The sequence below is a fragment of the Marmota marmota genome, unplaced genomic scaffold (genome assembly GCF_001458135.2).
Source record: "Marmota marmota marmota unplaced genomic scaffold, marMar, whole genome shotgun sequence".
Taxonomy (NCBI): domain Eukaryota; kingdom Metazoa; phylum Chordata; class Mammalia; order Rodentia; family Sciuridae; genus Marmota; species Marmota marmota.
The window spans coordinates 17,055,016-17,074,256 of record NW_025999982.1 but is presented as its reverse complement, the minus strand read 5'-3'; the positions used below and the strand labels follow the sequence as shown (position 1 = coordinate 17,074,256).

The 19,241-nt window shown below is 34.5% G+C and overlaps 1 long non-coding RNA gene across 2 annotated transcripts in view; it reads right to left on the bottom strand.

Moving 5' to 3' along the window:
- Positions 1-18,499, bottom strand: part of LOC125617526 — a 22,205-nt gene extending 3,706 nt beyond the window's left edge. For both annotated transcript variants that reach the window (XR_007348568.1, XR_007348569.1), the window contains exons 1-4: positions 18,296-18,499; positions 7,905-8,141; positions 5,894-6,047; positions 3,452-3,657 (exon numbers count right to left, since the gene is read on the bottom strand). This is a non-coding gene — a long non-coding RNA (uncharacterized LOC125617526). The remainder of the gene's footprint in view (positions 1-3,451; positions 3,658-5,893; positions 6,048-7,904; positions 8,142-18,295) is intronic.
- Between the last annotated feature and the right edge of the window lie 742 nt (positions 18,500-19,241).

The following is a 19,241-nucleotide window of genomic DNA, read 5'->3' as shown; positions in this document are numbered from 1 at the left end:
AAACAAAAAAAAAAAAAAAAAAAAAAAAAAAAAAATCAGGGTTACCAGTGTACTACATCTTGCTTTTTAGCCTCAAAATATTTAACAGAGATTTATTTAAACTCTCTTTAACACATAAACACATTTTATTAATATTTTATTGTAAGGCAAGTATCATTTCAAACAAATCTAAATTTAGTAAATATCATATATTATAAATATATGTATTACATTATTAAATTGCATATATAATCTATTTTAAAACTCTTACTCTAACAACCAACTCTTGATCAAGAAATGACAACTTTCTCACTCTTCCCACAAGCTCCTCTATGCCCCCATGATAATTACAACTTACTCCTTTCCCCTAAATCCAACTACTCTCCTAATTTCTATGGTTTCACTTCCTGTGTCTCTTTGTATGTTTATCATGCAAAGGAATACAATTTAATACTACCCAGATACTATAGTTTATTCATGTCCACTTTAAAATTTGATATATTATTAGTCCTTTTGAGATTTACAGTTTCTCCTTCTAATCCTTTAATTTGCTTACAATTTATCTAACACCCGGACCATTTGATTTGTTGTTTCTCATAATCTGCATTTTGTTAATTGTCAGTTCTTATGATGAAAATTGGATTATCTCTTTGTCTTTGCAATTTGTGTAGATTGGAATCCAGCAGTTCAATTAGATTCAGATTTAATATCTAGGGGAAAACATGCATGTGGTGTTTTTTATTTTATTTATTTATTTTTACCAGGAATCATATATTGTCTGGCTTTCTCTATTTTTGTGATGTTTGTATCTATTCAGGAGTTCTTTGCCTACATTTATTACTCACTGAGAGCTACAAAATAGTGACATTTAAAACTTTTTATTTCATTTTAGTTTTTAAAATTTTGATTAACATATATTAACTGTACATTTTAATGGGATTTGGTGCTCTAAATTACATTCCAACAACAATGCATAAGATTTCTTTTTCCTCTATATCTTTGCTAGCTTTTTTTAAAAAGTAATAACCATTTGTACTGAAATGAGATGATATCTCATTGTGTTTTTTTTTTTAGAGAGAGAGAATTTTAATATTTATTTTATTTTTTTTAGTTTTTGGCGGACACAACATCTTTGTTTGTATGTGGTGCTGAGGATCAAACCCCAGGCCGCATGCATGCCAGGCGAGCGCGCTTCCGCTAGAGCCACATCCCCAGCCCTCTCATTGTATTTTGGTTTGTACTTTTTCTAATAATTAATGCTATTGAACATTTTAAATTATAATTGATGGTTATTTATATTTTCTCTTTTCAGAAATGTCTATTCAGATCAAAATGGTGATATTTGATTCTACCATTTCTTCTTCATTTTCCACTTATTTGTTTAAAGTTTTAATAAATAAAAACTTCCCCTAATTTATTGTTTGGTTACTGAGTGTTATTTCTATTGGAAAGATTGGATAAATGCTTCATTCTTTAACCAGATATATAAGTTCTCAATAAAATGACTTCTTCTATCAACTACTGAAGGTGACCATTTTAAAAATAATATCATTATAAATTCCTGGACTTAAATGTATCTTCTAGATTACAATTCATTTCAATGATTATTCTCATTGAAGTCCAAATTGCTCCATCTTGGAAGCTTCTTCAAGTTGTCTCTTGAGTCCCTCTAACAAGTCTTGGAGAGATTCCTTGCTATCTGTTATGGAACATGTTGTACGTGTTGAATCTAGAATCAGTCCTTTATCTCTGCAGTTGTGGTTTATCAGATATTTTGAGACCACCATATCAATGTTGGTAATGCTCAAACTAAATGCATAATTGAGTGGGCCATTATTTAAGAACTTTTCAATGGAAAGAATAGTGACATGTTTAAGATAAAATGTCATTCATTCATAATGGTACTTTGTCATACTTTCAAATAATACTTTCATTTAAAAATCAAAATCTATGTTTCTTCTACTTCATATGAGGAATCCTAGTTTTTAAGGACTCAGAGGATAACAGAATGTCCCATAATTATTTATTTTCTTTATTTCACATTACATGTGAAAAAACTTAAACACTATTATAACACTGTCATCTCAATGCAATTGCTGAAGATGGTCACGTGCTTTCCCTGGCTAATGTGTTTCTCTACCATGTTTACATCTGTACCATTTCTTTGTCATGAGCATCTGGTCCTAACATACTACTCACTCTCATTTAAAAATTTCCATTTGGTCTTAGTTTTGTAAGTAGCTATGCATTAAATGCCAGCCGTCAGTACTTACATCAACCTGTTTCTAGTTATACTGGTTGTCTAATAATTGTTATACCGAATAGCCTCAGGAACAGGGATATATTTTGCATGTTGAAAAAACTTTGTGCTCTTTATGCTTCAAAGTCAGATTTGTAGATTAAAATTTTTATGCAGTTTTTTCCCTTATTAACATAAATATATTACTCCATTTTCTTCTAGGACAGAGCATTGTAGTCTAAAAAAATCTGATAATCATCAAATTTTTATTCTTTTATTAGTATTTCTCTTTTTTATATCAAGGCAGACATCCCCCCCATTAAAACCAAGTAATTTTATCCTCATGGGTCTGCCTTACTGTTGGTCATTCTGGCATGAAATTTCTGAAGTATGAATTTTCAAAATACTGTTCTTCCTTTTTTTCAATAGCTATTTTTATATTGCATGTTCTAGTATTGGTTCTGTTTCATGCTTAAATTTTTCTTTGGACATTCTTTACTCATATGATGGACAGTATTTGCCTGTGTTCAATAACTGACACCTTTTCCCCCACATTTTTTCTTTTGATTTCATTTTTTTGTTATTCCTCCTTTTTATCTTATATGTCCTTCAGGCACTATCTGTTGTGTTTAGTTATTCTCTTCAGGCTTTTAATTTAGCAATTGTTTCTGAATTTTTTTCCTTATTCCTAATGTTTCCCAAATTTGGTCACCACGTCATTGAATATTTTTCGTGTATTTAGGGTCATGTGTTTATGTCATGCTCTTATTGTTTATAGGAATGCTGTCCTGCTCTTTATTGTCTTTTATATCTTACAACAGCTAAGCAAGATATTTGACTCCATACTGTTTTGTTGTTAACTTTCATTTATTATTATTCTTACTATGAGTTCAGATGACTGGAGGAAGTAAGTCAGGAAAGCTTTTCTACCCTCAAAGAGCTCTCTCCTCTGTTGTTTTAATGTAGTGTTTAAATATATGGACTGATGCTCTTTGAGATATTCTGCCTTTCTTTCTCCTCTCCACATTTATTTGTAACAATGTTCACTTGCCTTTATTTTTATTGATCAAGTCAATGTCCCTCTCCCACCCAGGATGCTATGTGACTGCTTCATTTCTAAAGCTCAGAGGAGCCATGCTGTTCCATCCACTTTCAAACCTTCCTAGGATCGGTTCCCTGCATTCAGCCATTTCAGGAGAAGGGAAACAACTTTCCAGTTTCATAGTGGCTTACCATACTATCCAGCAAATCCCACAGTCCATTTGAGATTCTCTTTGGTTAGCAATTTCAGATGCCTGTTGCTTCCTCTTTTTCCAGTACAGGTATTGATGCATACTGTTTCAGAGTTTCTAATGATATCTCAGTATCATTGTTTTGTTGTAAATATGGTTGCATATTTTAGGCTTTGCTAACTAGTTTTTCTGTTTTGATGTGAAAACCTATTGAAATAAAAAAAAAATTATACCTCTGTTGTCATTTTCTCAAATCTTCAACCATTGAAATTTTGCTTTAAATAACTTTTGCTCATTATCAATTCTAAATATACGCTTTTGGAAAAATAGTGGTAATTTGAAAATAGGCAAAAATAAATAGTCTAGCAGTAGTGTTTTTATAAATTGCCTTTGAAACACTTTGAAGAAGAGAAACATAATTTCAATCTATGGCTTCTGAGAGATTTATTTTTATTAGTTAATTAATTACTTAGTTCATTCATTCATTTTCCTGGTTGAAATCTCACTATGTTGCCCCAGCTCATCTCTCACATTCCTGGGCCCCTGAACTACTCCTCATCAGCCAACTGAGTAGCTGTGACTACTTGCACAAACCACTTGATATATTTTATATATTCCAATGTCCTAATTCCCACCTCCTCTAGCCACATCCTACCACTTCAGTGACCACTATCAAGGAATCAATTCACTGATTGGGTTAAGACTCTCACAACCTGATCATTTATCCTTTGAGCCTTTTTGCATTGTTGCACATGTGGAGTTTTGGGGGAACACCTCACATCCAAACCATAACAAATCAACATAATTATAATTAGTAACATATGTTGAACAAATGCTGGAAAGGAACCATGTACTTAAATGGTGGTCTTTGAGAATAAAACCTCTGGAGACAATTGGAGAAGTGAGATAATTACAAAGATAATATGTCTGATTTCCCTGGACTTGCAGAATATCGGCCTCTGTTTAGGTGAGTTTAGAACAACTAAAAACATTTTTTAAATAATCAGTGTCTCATATTCTGCTCCCATGATCAAGCATAATTCTTAGTATCATTGAGTTTATCATATATTTTTTCTACTGATCACCAAGAGACTTCTTAGTACTTTGTTGTTGTTGTGATTGTTGTTGTTATTGTTTTTTTTTGTTGTTGTTGACTTTTCTAGACATCTCTAATTGCTTTATTCCTATCTTGCGTGTAAGAGGACAAGTATAAATACTATGCTTTCTATAATGCATTCAACCATGAGAGATTGACTCTTGGCTACTCCGTCCCTTGGCAGATACACTGGGCATTGGAAAGCCCTTGTCTTCCTTCAAAGTTCACCCTGTGACAAGGCTGTGACTGTCAGGCTTGTGGCAATTGTCCTAACAGGTTACTCTGGCCTATTGAAAGACAGATGCTGCTGCTGGGTTATGGTTCTAGAATCAAGCCCTGATTTCTTCCACAAACACACAGGCACAGTTACCAGTCTGTCTTTTGACTGAGTACATGAGTTCATGTTTAACTTAAGATTTGCCTATGAAACTGTTTTTCTGACAAGGAGTCACTTATTGCCATGCCATCTTTTCACTTGATTATCGAGACTCCCTCTTACTGTTCTCCCTCGAGCTTTAATTACAGGATTGCAGCATGTTCAAAACGTGCTGCCAGATTTCTCACTCGTACAGGAGACAGAACACACATTTCACATCCCCTGCACGTCCTTTATCCCTCTTATTGATTTCCTGAGCAATTCTGTATCGATTTTATCTTCATATTTCAATGCCTCCTTGGTCTTTTCCCTTCTTATTTCTCTGAGCTCTTAGAACTCTGGCTCTCTCCTTTTTCGTTCAGGTCATCCAATTAGGATTTGTGTGTGATCCTCTTTTGCCACTCAGAGGACTCTCTGTGATCCAGGCTGGAGTCCAGATATTCTTAACAGGATGACTTTTATCTCCAAACCAAACTGACTGTCTAAGCTCTGGTACCACCAGAACATTTGTCTAAAGGTATGAAAAGACATTGCAGTGAGAGACCTCCTGCATGTGAGTATCACTCTCTGCCCTTCCTCAGGCAGACCACTCCAGCCATCTGTGTTTTTCTGCTTCCTAAGGGTGGCATGGCTCTGTCTTTGGAACTTTGTTTCTGTAAAGCACCCAAGAGCGTTGGCTACCAGGAAGGAATACAGAGCCTCTGGTGTCTCTCAGTTTGCTTCTCTTAATACACAATTGTGTTTCAGAAATTGTGAATAGCCTGGTTTCTCATGGTGAAAAGACCAACAACAAAAAGAGGCTCCCATCAGGGCACTAGATACCATGACAGCCTCCATCAGGAGAGCCCAACACCTGATTTAAGGCACAGACCAGGCAACATTTAATACAAGAATAAAATAACAAAAGACACTTCCTTTGGCTTTTAAGCCAGGGTGTGGCCTTCTGACTGAATAGAAGATGGAAGTCTTACCCAAAAGAGTTGCTTGCTCAAATGTCACAATTCAAGGTTCATAGCAACTTGAAATTGGTGGAGTTTGAACTTGGCATAAAAGGCTAGGACGTCATATATTCTGAAATATTGTGTTCCTTTCGTTGTTCACAAATTCCTTATTATGCTGTGAAATCTGGAAAGACAAATGTATGATAGATGAACTATTGCCTGAATTAAAACAATTTTTCATATTTTACATAAGCCTACCATGTACTTGCTCCCCTACCTGCCTACAGATACTGTTTTGCTTTTATTATTGGTGTACTATAATTATACATAATAGTAGGAATCATTATGCCATGTTTGTACATGCAAATCACATGATTTGATCTATCTCTTTTCCCCTCTTCCTGATCTGCTTGCTCTACTCTATTAATTGTCCTCCTATTTGTATTATTAGTTTAATTGGTTCATTATAAATATACACAAAAGCTATATTCATTGTGGTATATGAACATGGGCATAGCATACTTGGTAGATTTCATTCTCCACTACTTCCCTAAGTCCTTTCCTCCTCCTTCCTTTCTGTTGTTTACTTTTCTCTATTTTCATTCTATTTCCATGCAGATAATGATTTCTGAGTCATCCCTGACTGAAGAGATGTGAAGTTCATTATCATGACTGCAGAAACATAAAACTTAGAAATAGCAAACAGCTTCAATCAATGAAATACTGCATTCATCTTTACAGCACCAATATGCTAGGATATATTCTATGTCCTTCTCCATTCCTACTTGCTGGGAATACAAAATCTCTATGTAACATTTCCATTTTGTTCCAGGCATTGTTTTTAATTTTTTTAAAAAAATAGAAACGTGCATTAAATCATCAAGGAAGAAGAATGAGTTACTGTAACTGAAATGCTTACTGCATGAATGGGACTAGATGGACACAACCAGGAAACAACTTTACTTTTCCCCCTATTCAAATTTGTTCTGTGGGCCAAATTCTCCCTCACCTCTCTTATGAATAATGAGTTCTATCAGTGCCACCCAGATCTCTCGCCTGCTCACTTTGCCACGGCAGGGTACATGGGGCAAGCTCCCCCTTCATCCTGCTGGCTACTCACCTTCCCACAGAATTCAGCCAGTGAGTGGACATGGGACTAACCCTGTTTCCCTAGTGCTGCAGAGCCTCCCTGTGAAGTCCCACTGAAGACTGATGGTGGTCCCAGCTGAGATCACACTCTTGTTAATTATTTCACCTTCCCTGTCCTGAGACCACAGATGTTTTCCCGACAGCATATCCTTCAAATATCACTGCACCATGAATTTTGACTTTAGCTCTGCTTCCAAGGAATCTGACCAAAGACAGACTATATAAAGTTTCTGGAAGAATGATTACCTGCTTTGCTCATGTGTAGGAAAAAGTTCTCTGTTATGTTGCAGTCCCCAGACCAGTTTCATCTGTAACTGAAAAGTCTAATCCTAAGTAAAACTAATACCTGGAACTCCTTTCCTGTCACTTGGGCCTAGAGATCCCTTGGAGGTAGATGAGGTGACTGCCATCCTCTTTACTCAGTTTTCCTAGGATTCTTGGTCCCTTCCTGGTGGTTGTTGGTCAATTCTCTGATTCCTCCAGAGTTGTAGCCAGGAAGAGATATGGATGGGAAAAAATCTTACTTGCCTGACCCAGATGTCATTTCTCACAGCTTATCTTTGACTATTGCAGCTGTTTATTATTGATCGCTTATTCCTTGGGTGCTTTTTATCAAGGCCATGAAATTCATCTGTATGAATGTCTTGAGAACTGATAAGAATTCTTTTAGCTACCTGCTTATCATTCCTCTTTTAGGCCCTGGACATTCACTGGACTCAGCCTCTTTCTATTAAGGCCCCATCTCTATCTCAGGCAGCCCCTCTTGAGCAAAGATCTCTTTTTAAATGACCTTATGTCAACTCCTGAAACCTATGCCTTAGTCAAGTTTCCACGATGGACTCAGGAAGCTTTGTATTCTGGGCCAACTTTGAGTGGGAAAACAGCTACTTACCATTTGAACTCTCTCCATGTACATAGGCAAGGCCACTGTCCTGATTCCTTTCAAAATGTAGATTTTCAGATATAACTCTTGATAGCAGTTTGCTGTATATTTGACTTCAGGTAGTCACAGATCAAGCTCTGCTCATAAGAACTCAAAGCTCTTTTCACTAGTTTTGAGGTAAGGTGAAGGCACGTCCTGTCCTTACTCCATGGTCAGGGAGATCTGTCAGTACATTGGAAATTGGCCCTCCAAAGAAAAAAAAAAGACACAAAGAAAGAAAAGAAAAGAAGAATACAAATAAAACATAGAAGCTGCCCTCTTCAACTTTAACACATTCAAGGTATCTATAAGGTGTTAACAACTGTAAAACCAGGTGTTGTTTTTTTGTTTTTGTTTTTGTTTTTGGTACCAGGGATTGAATTCAGGGGCACTCAACCACTGAGCCACATCCCCAACCCTATTTTGTATTTTATTTAGAGACAGGGTCTCACTAAGTTGCTAAGCACCTCGCTTTTGCTGAGGCTGGCTTTTGAACTCATGTTCTTCCTGCTTCAGCCTCCTGAGCCACTGGGATTACAGGTGTAAGCCACTGTGCCTCACTGTAAAAACCAGTTTTTGAATCCCTCTTTTAAAGTACAGTCTCTTTCCCCTAGCTTGGGATTGTGGAGCTGGTTGGCATCTATTATCTTTAGGACCAATAAAGATTGAATTTCCTTTTTAAGATAATTTAGAGTCTAACATCCATTGTTGAGAAGAAAACATTAGCAAGAACTAATGTTTCTTACACTGAATGTGAGAAATTGGAAATTGACAAATGGTGTATTTTTGTCTCATCTTTTTATCTCTTTCTGTAGTGTCTGCTTTGTTTTTTCCCTTGTCTTCATATGACGGCCTGACATTCTAATTTTTAACTCATAATTTCTGTCCCCCCCATGATTCCTGCCCATCTATGGTTTTGACTTAACATAATCTCTACTTGAACTCTAGCACTGAATAAGTTGTCATCTTTCTGTAGGTCTTACAGTTTGAATTATTAAGAATAAGAATCTGATTGGTCAATGATTCTCCAGTGGAATGACTGATATCTGTAGTTCCAATTCAGTCAGATGTTTCTAGCCAACTCTAGGAGGATCTATGGTGATTAAAAGATGGTCCTAGCTGAACACAGTGGCACAAGCCTGAAATGGCAGTAACGCAGCAGGCTGAGGCAGGAGGATTGTGTATTCAATGCCAGGCTGCAAAATTTAGGAAGACCCCCATCTCAGAAACAAGCAAACAAAACACCACCACAAATGCTTCCTAATGAACACTCCTTTTTAAGTGCTATAGATTTGGATAATTGCTACACAGAGAGATGTATCTACATTTTTGTAAATCTTTCTGTGTCATTTCATAAACTTTCTCTTACAGTTTTGTTCTCTGCTACTTTATATGTTTTTCTTGGGCTGTAGTATAAATGTATTCCTCAGGCACTTTATGATTGCTAGAAACAGTGTTATTTTTATTATTATTTTTTTTAATCTTCAAATTCTCAAGAGTAAAAGAAGAGAAGAACTGATAGAGGCAGTGCTGTTTTACATAGGAATTCAGGAAAGACACCTCTGAGGAGCTGATAACTGAGGAGCAACACTATAAGAGGAAAGAACATTCTAGATAAAAAGAAGATCCAGTGAAAAGATCTTGAAGCAGAAATAGCAAGGGGGCCTATATGATCACAATGAAGTGTGCTGTGTCTAGCAAAGTATTATGAGCTCATATTGACCTTTTTACCAGTTCCATCACATTAATTCAAATAAAGCTCACATTACTGGAGGTGCATGGGCTCCAGTGCTCATTTAAGTGATGAATTCTTATTGTCCTGTCCCGAGACACTGGTAGGATAAAATTGGGAAATCCAACATAAGTCATGTTTCTTCTGAGCATTTTAAGAGGCTGTGATTATCAATAAATGACCTTTTGTTATTGAGCATATTTTTTTTTGTTTTGAGTAAAATAAATGAGTGCATAAAATAATGTAAATTTAGACATCCTCATTGTTTCATTAAAGATGACTTAAAAGTAGATAATCTGCTGGGTGCAGTGATGGACACTTGTAATCCCAGCAGCTCTAGAGGCTGAAGCAGGAGGATCACAAGTTCAAAGTGAGCCTCAGCAATTTAGCAAGGCCTTAAGCAATTTAGTGAGACCCTGTCTCAAAATAAAAATAGAAAGGGCTGGGGATGTGGCATCACTGGTTAAGCATCTTTACGTTCAATTTCTGGTACCAAAATAAAACAAAATGAAAGTAGATAATCCATTGTGTCTACAACAGATAATCATGTGAATTATGAAACAGAATTATGAAAAACCAGGAATGTCAGATTTATCTTTCAAAGTTTTTACTCCCAAATTAAAATGCAAATTATGTTTATATTTTGAGATTTAACTATTTATAAAATGATTGCCTTACCTTCTAAATATTTTGAAAGAAAAAAGATGTGAAAAAAGACACATTTTTTAACAATTGTCCAGCTGCCAGTCAATCAATCCTCTTTAGGATTTCTCAAACAAGAGTAAACATACCTATGAGGTTCAAAGAATGTGTTTTAGGAAGTATAAGCTATCTATATAAATTTTCATATTTTGTGGGGGTTTTAAATGATAATGTATAAAACTTTTGGTATTTTTGATCATTTTCATGGCCTCTTCGTAATTTGCTACTTCCATTCAATTTCAGTGTCTATATTTGCATTTTTATTTATGGTCACAGAGAGCAAAAGAGTACATTTTCAAAAACTTTGTGCTAATGACAAAAAAACAGGATAGAAGGTGCTTAATACACATACGATATGTTTACAATAATGAAACAGAATGTTGTCAGGTCCCAAAATAACCAAGATTTTTCCATTGAGTTTAAGTAATGAGAAAAAAAAAAAGAAAATGATGTGAGAATTGCATCCTCACATGGGCTTCAGTACATAATCTTGTGTGAAAGTCCTGTTATAGTCATATTGCTGGTAGCGATTTATTTATAGGGAAATGACTTCTTCAATCATGTGGAATATATTATCTGATTTTTACTTTTTCATTTGCAGATTCAGTTGCATGTAACATTTCTTTAAAGTGTATAATAGCCTTGAACAGAAAGAATTCATATCATTTTGTGTTTGTACATACTTAAGAAAAAAAAATTTTTTTTGTTAAGATTGGACTTTTGTAAGAACTCAGTTAAAAAAAAAAGAAAGAAAATGAGTAGAGATTTTTCTCCAGTTTGACAAATACTGCAATCTTTTAATATACTCATAATATTGAAAATGAAAGCTTTTGGGAAAAAGGATATTTTTTGGCATACTGAACAAAAATAGTTTTGTGCAGGTATATTGAAAACAAGTACAAATAAATAAATGAGTATAAAAAAAGAAGTGCAAGGTTTCTTGTGTCATATGCCAAAAAAAAAAAAAATGACAATTGACATTGTAGAGTCACTTAAAAGCAATTTGAAACAACACCAACAATGTCCAGTGAATTAATCACTTCAACACATCACACATTTTTTGGAAATGCTCCTATTTTCAAAGTAAAACAATGCAGCAAACAAACAAAATGTTTCATGCTCCTTTAACAGTTCAAACTTTTAATGTGTGGTTTATTCACTTTGTAAAATTAAGCATAGTTAGCTGTTTTATATTGATTTAAAGGTAGGAAATTGAGTTATTCCTCTTAATAGTAAAAATGTAAGATAAAAACATTTTTACAAATTCCTCACATATGTACATATTTCTTTATTTTTCTTTCTTGAAGATACAAATTTGAAAGCATATGATAAAGAGGGAGAGAAAAAAGAGGAGGGGCATAGAACAGAAAAGAAGAGATGCACCTGTGGTGCTCACTAACACGCTTCTCAGTGCAGTTTTCCTGAAGTTGGTGGTGGCCTGGCTTCCCTGCTCTGTCTTTAATCTCTTTTGAGAAGAACAGAAAGACAGCCAATGGTGCTGAGCCCAAACAATACTTCTCACACCATTTGAATGGCAGTGGCTTAGAAGGTCTCCTCTGAAGCACTGTGGAGCACAGCATGTTCATGGTGGCATGTGAATTTTATCAGCTCTGTCAAAGAAATCTAGAAGTGAAAAGGAGCTAAAGCAATATGTGATAATGCCTGTATCCAGGGAGGGATATTGAGGCACTATGAAAAGAACGCTCCAAGATTTATTTGAATTTCCAAGATATGTTACTGTTCCGTAATTATTGATACTGTAGTATACTATGAACACTGAGGTCATGGGCTAGTTACAGTAGAAATCTCAGTAGTGAAAATAACTACATTATTTAGAAACTAGATTGTAAGGAAATAAGTCAAACTACATGATGAAAATAAGGAATAGAATATTTTAACATTGTAGGTAACTTTTTATGAAAAAGACAATTCAAAAAATATGAACTGATAGGCATGTATTAAGATAAAGCAGAATGCCTCAGATAACTAGAATGTTTATAAATTCAAATCAGTGGTCTTTTATATTAGCAGCAACATCCTTCAGGGGTAGTCAAATAAAACGCATTTATGACTAAAATTATCTTAAATTATCCATAGAATAAATTATTATTTAATGAAAACCTATGCTTTTAAATATTAAGGAGGCATTTAAATGTTTTTTTTTTTTTTTTTTTTTGTTGTTGTTGTTGTTGTTTTTTACAAGCTTCATGATTAGGGCCCAAATGAGAATTCCAAACTTTAAATATGAATTTTACTGTCATACTAAAATAAATTTTGATTCATCACTTATTTTCTTCATAACCACTAGACAATTAAAAATTATTGAGAATTTATTTTTTTGGTTTACATAGGTTTTTATTTTTAGTGTAATTTTCTATAAGAGGATTTAACTTTTAGATGCAGGTTTTTTTAGGATACATTGTCAGCATTTGAGAATTTGTACTTCAGCATATCTGCAGGAGCAAAATAGAGACAAAGTATACATCTCCCAAGCCATTCCCTCTAGTCAAAGCAGGTTATAATTTCCCTGGCATTTCAAGGACTAGATGCAACCCAGCAAGTGATACTGTAGGTAAGTATTTGTTTATAGTCCTCCACATGATTGTGCTCTTTACTTTATATTCTAATTTGAATAGCAATCACATTTTAATTTCTCATCTCTTACTGAACAGCTAGGATGCCCTAACCTCCGTCGTGCTAACTGGCTCTCACCCTGCATTGATTAAGAGTTCCCAGAGATAACAGTGTGTGGGGGAGCATGAATAATTGTCTTGCTTCTCAAGTCAGTTCTCTTGCCATTCCACAGCCTGGCAATGACACCCACCATTGGAATAGTGAGGGTCTAGCCGTGAACTATGAAACACCATATGTATGACCTTCTGTTGAAAAACTAAATATAGAAAAATAAATATTAATATAATTATTTTCCCCCAAGGAGAAGAAAATAATTAAACATTTTTCTCCTTTGCTCCAACTCTTCCCTGGTGACAGAGTACTATGAGTAACAATCAAGTTGGGCAATTTCCAGCAAATTTGGGCCCTGAATTTAATAAAAGTGAAACTGTTACCATTGTTTTAAAAAAAAAAAAAAACTAGAAGAAATTGCAAAGAAGTGATGTATTTTTGATATTCGACCACTAGGACTACCCCAATAAACCCTTTATCTCTGTACTTCATTGTCATGGTGTTAGCTCAGTTTGTATCATCCCTGTCACTGAAGGAGTCCCACATTGGCCTCTCTGTCACCAAAAGTTGACTTTCTAAGCCTGATCTGTTTTGCTGTGATTGAGTTATCATTCTCATTCACAAAACCAGGCACATCCTTGTATGTCTCAGACATGACTACCTGTTAGCAATAGGAGGAGGGAGAAGCTTCTCAGCCTAGTAGGACAACATCTCCTTTACATTGTCTTGGCCTGATTTTCCAAGACTATTTTCCAAAGAACTCATCCCTCCATATCCTTCCCCTAGCATTCACCCGTGCTTTAGGTGCATGTGATGGCAATCATCTTTATGTATCCAGGCTTAGGTTTCCTCTTTCCTAAAATCAGTCAGTGTAAATGTAATCACTTAACAAGACTGAACACAAAGGAAGCCTCCCAGGAGTCACTGAACTCCATTCCCACAGAACATTATAGTGTGTGTATCACTTTTTGTATGAAGGTATTTCTGTGTCTTTTTCAAACAGAATTTGAGATCCAAAAAGTAAGGGCTTTATCTTATTCTCTATGTTTCCCCTCCTACCTCCCTCAGTTTGGTTATGAATATGTTAGTGTCCATTTTCCCCCTCTTTCTAGTAGATGGAATCTCAGTAGATAAGACAACTCCTGTTGTTTATCCATGACTGTTAACATAATTAAAATAAATAAAGTTGGTATTATGTAAAAGGTACACAATACTAGTAATTCCTTATACAAAAGGGTTTTTTTCTATAAAACTGCTTGCATTAAAATTGGAACCTATTGTTACATTAATATTTGTGGTAGTTATTATTTAGAAAGTTGGGCATAGTGGAAAGGGTAGAAATTTGGAATCAGAAAGGTCTTAGTTAAAATTTTACTTGCCACATTCTAGACACTATAGTTAGAGAAAGTTATTTAACTTCTATGGTGTCACAGATTCAAAATAAAGATTTAATATTTTACCTTTTAAAGATATTTTGTTTGAGTCAATAAAATGGGATTAAATGATAAGAAATTGTCAATGTTCTGTCATATTTATCTATGGACACAGGAAATCTTCCTTTGGGAAGGGCATATTATTTTGGAACTCAACCATTGATAGAATAAATGCTTATCAGTAGATTTTTATCAATGATCAGTTTCCAGCAGATGACTGAAGGGGATGATAGTGTATTGTGATGACAGGGAATGGGATAGGCAGTTCTCTACCTACCACACTGCTCATTCCAACTTGCAACCAGGATACAGACTTCAGCTTTGTTTATGTGGTGCTTAAGAATTATAGCAAAAGCTGCAGACCATTTAACAACTTGAGCCCCAGGAACTAATCAATCAATCGGGTGGTTTACCTGGTGTAGATATGCAAACTCCTAGCTGAGCAGCCAGATGAAAATCTGCATTCCAATCAATTACAATATTTTGAGCCTTTACTATGAGTCAGTATTGTTGGTGCAGGAATAAAAAGACAAGTGAGATAAAGCCCATGTCTTTGAAAAGCTTAAAGTTAGCTGTTACACAAGACAGGCAGTGATACATTTGACAGGATGTATGATAGACTGACTATCTGAATGTAAGAAGGGAGAGGGAGAAAGATTCTTTCTACTGTGTGGATATATATATATATATACCTCTATAGTTTTTAGGAAGTGTAGTTTTTAGTGGACTTTTAAAATGTATTTCAAACCATTTATTTTAATGCAATTCTGAAATTTTTGAACATAGTATAACTAAGTTGTGTAAGAAATTGTTGCTGCCAGGTGGTGGCTCACACCTGTTAATTCCAGAGGCTTGGGAGGCTGAAGCAGGAGGATCACAAATTCAAAGCCAGTCTCAGCAACTTAGCAAGACCTTGTCTCTAAATAAAATATTAAAAAGGGCTGGGATGTGGCTCAGTGATTATGCACCCATGGGCTTAATCCCCAATACACACAAAAAATAAATAGTTGTTGCTGATTTCCTTTTCTTTCAGTACCTCTGCCCCTTAAGCACTCATCTCCCTGCTCCTCTCTTTCTCTCTCTTTAGTCAAAAAATCCCTGCAAGACTCCATTACATATCAGAAAGGGTGAGCAGATTTTATGTAATATTTGGGCTTCTGGAAAAAAAAGTTAATAAAGGAGGAAAATACTTCCTCAATGTGTGTCTACTTGTGGTTTGTAGGGTCTTTCTGGTGGCTAAGAGGTTAGAAAATCCTGTAAAGTGCTAAAGTGCAATTGTATACAAACAACATCATTCCTTAATAACATGGTTTATAATGTTTCTACTTAAAAATTATTCTTTGACATGGTTTAAAATATATCAAAAGATATTTATTTTATTTATAGAAAATGCTTATGTATGTATTGAACAAAGATGTCTGCTCTGTGTAGGGCTATAAAGATCTATTCTAAATTTATCAATGAGGTTGTGGAACAAAAAAAAACAGGAAAATAACTTTAGCATTAACATTGTAAGTGATTTTTACCTATATTTCCTTTCTTCCACTTTTCAGTAAGTGTAAATTGCGTTGAGAAAATTGGTTAATTCTAAAATGTATTATTAATCATTGTTTGCAGATGTCTACCTGAAAGGCAGACCTCTAATAGTTACATGCTAACAAAACTTCTAATTTAAATCTTGCAAAGCAAACCTATAACCAAATACTTATTTAGAAATATAGATACACAGCAGAAAAACAATTTTTAAAACATGTCTTTCTTTATTCTCATTCTTTGTTCATGTTCAAATTTCAGCCACTCAAATTAGTTTATATGAATGTGATGGCTGTGATTAGAGCCAATGACTTTTACTACATTTTTACTACAATTTTCAAGATACAACCCTACAAGTTTTGTGATGAGGAATCTTTTTGTTTTGATCATAAAACATGTTATTTTTATTTAGAAAAATATTTCTTTAGAGAACAGTGGTAAAATTGGTCTGCTTTCCAATGTAGTATTTTCAGAACTTATTTCAATTTCTCTATTCACATTTTCTCTTAAATAAAAATTGTGTAATGCATATTTTAGTAAAGTAAGTTGTGTTAAATAAGAGAAGTCATTATTCTAAAATTTGTCTAAAATACATTCTTCCTTATAATCAATTCTAATTATTTTTAAAGGACATTAACTTTCCATAGAGCTTCTAAAAAATATATAGTGCATTAACACTGTGCCATAAGAAAGAAAGAGATTACAAAAATGAGATAGCTGTCAATAAAAGCCATGAGTGGCCAGGGAAAGTTGAGGACATGGAAATAAAAAAGACCCAGGCAGACACTGAGCATGTATATCCAAACAAATTAGCAAATTTTTCAGTTCTTCCCTTTCCTTATTTAAAAAAAAATATTTTATTGGGCACTTTATATTCAGTAGGTCTCCCTTTGAAATGGAGAATGGAACAAAAATGTTGAATTGTGAAAGTGCATTTTGGTTATATAAGGACTTCAATTATTAAAAAGAAAAGTTTTTAAAAAAATATATAAAAATTCCTCAAAAACATTTTGCTTCTACTGGTATCATCATTTCTATAAGAAACATGTTAATTTTTCTAATGAAAACCAATATATTTACTCCAATTTTAAATGTAGTTTACGAAACTGTAACTACTTTCTTAAACATCTGTTGAAATTTTCTAAGTATCAATAGGTAGAATATTTTTTATGATTTTTTAAGTATACTAAGCCTATCTTATTCCTACATAATGGAAAAAGCAAAAGCAAAAAGACAAAGAACAGCACAGGTGAAAAAATACAGAGTTACTAACATAACAAAACACTCTCAGTATTGCTTTAAATGTGTTGTGGATTTCAACATCAGTGTGGATTAAATGATGTACATGGAGCTTCAGAATGTACATTGTATAGTTTTAAGCAAATAAAAGCAGTCAGACCCACCATTGGTTTAATGCATATCCAGAGTTTGTAGAATATCCATTACTCATAGTGGAAAAAAAAAATACGCTTGCAGTTCTGATTTGGATAATGTTCCTTGCTGAAACCCCAATTTACAGTGAAATAATTACCTACATTTAGTATTTCAAGATCCAAAACCAATCCGAGGTATCACTGCAATTTGAAAGAAAAATCTCTCATTTCAAATGACAGAAATGTGTCACTCTAATGTCAAATGATCTGCTTGACAAAAACATGTGTGTTTGTGTGTCTTGTATATATGTACACACACAACATGCAGCACACAAGAAACACTGGTTAGGTTTCCAAATTGGACAATATTATGAAGAGTTGACTCCTATTGGCTAGAAGCTATAGAATATCACAGCCAAACTGGAAGCTGCCTAACTGTTTATTTATTTATTTTAATTTCAAAATTAGCTCAAGTAACAGACACACAAGCATATATTAAAACTTGAACAAGGATAATAAGCAAATATAGGTGTGTAAGATCTAGAGATGGAGAGGAAGTATAGGGCTTATGTTTTCAGTTGCTTAAAACCAAACAATGTACATCTCAAAGTTCCAAAGGCATATTTGCACAGACATTCTAATTATTAGTTCACTTTATCTCTGCTGGCTCAATGTGATTCTCAGCTTTTTAATCACTTCTCTACTGGCACAGCTAATGTGCCCACAAGTTGTCTAGAATTTTAATATTGCTAAATTTAGTGATGCAAGTTGTGATTAAATTGTGAAAGCTTGTTTAATGCAAACCCTGATTGAAAAGAATACATACTTATTTAAGGAAAATGTACAACTTTGCAAAAATTATATAGCACTATATATAGTTCCACATTTAACAGCTTTACCAACCTGCAAAAAAGTTGGTTCTTGTAGAAAACTGCCAGGCTATGTAGTCTGAAATCTGGAGTCATAATACCAGAGAGCTGTCAGTCAGCCATCCATCCATCTAATTGGCTTCTTACCATCTTTCCATCATGTTTTTTTTATAACTGGTCGCCTCTGGCTAAAATGCAAATCATGAGGAAGAGCCGTCTAGAAAAAGCTGCTGCTTTCTTAATTATCTGTCAGAGTATGGACCAGTGGACCCAGGGCCGCAGTGTAGAGTTATGCTAAGCAGCAAGGCATCATGGGAATTGGAGTGACAGCTCATTTTCCTCCTGTGTTTTCTGTGTTCGAATGACAATGCAGAAATATGGGTTTTCCCACACTTTCTCTGAACACCTGGGCTATTGCTCAGGGGAGCACAAAGCCAAAACTGTCACATTTCCAGACATGGTCTTATTGCTGTCACTATGACAGGATTGTTGACAAATGCCAGCAGTCATCTCGGCATCTTGGGAAATGTCTGCCATGATTGTGTCAACAGCCTGACAGAAATTGTTAATGTTTAAACTTCTTCCACTGACAGAATCCTGTCTTGCTGACAATATTTGTCATATGAAACTCAATCTTTGTCAAACTTGCTTAAAAATTAACACTTTCTCAATTTCTCTTTTTCTAGTTTACTGCCTAGCAGTGCAAAAATTTAGCAATGTGATTTCAACAAGGTAATGTAACACGGTAATCCAGGTCCACATTCCATCCAAATATTCCGATCCATTGTAACTTATGGCCACCTTGTCCTTTTGACCTTCACTACCATAATAATTAGATATCTATACGTATATTTAACATATACCCACATCTATAATATATGTGTGCCTTAGGATTCAAACTTGTGAATTATTCAAGAGGTAAAAAAACGCTATTTATTACTCAGGATACAATATGAAAAATCAATTAAATCTTGCCAATT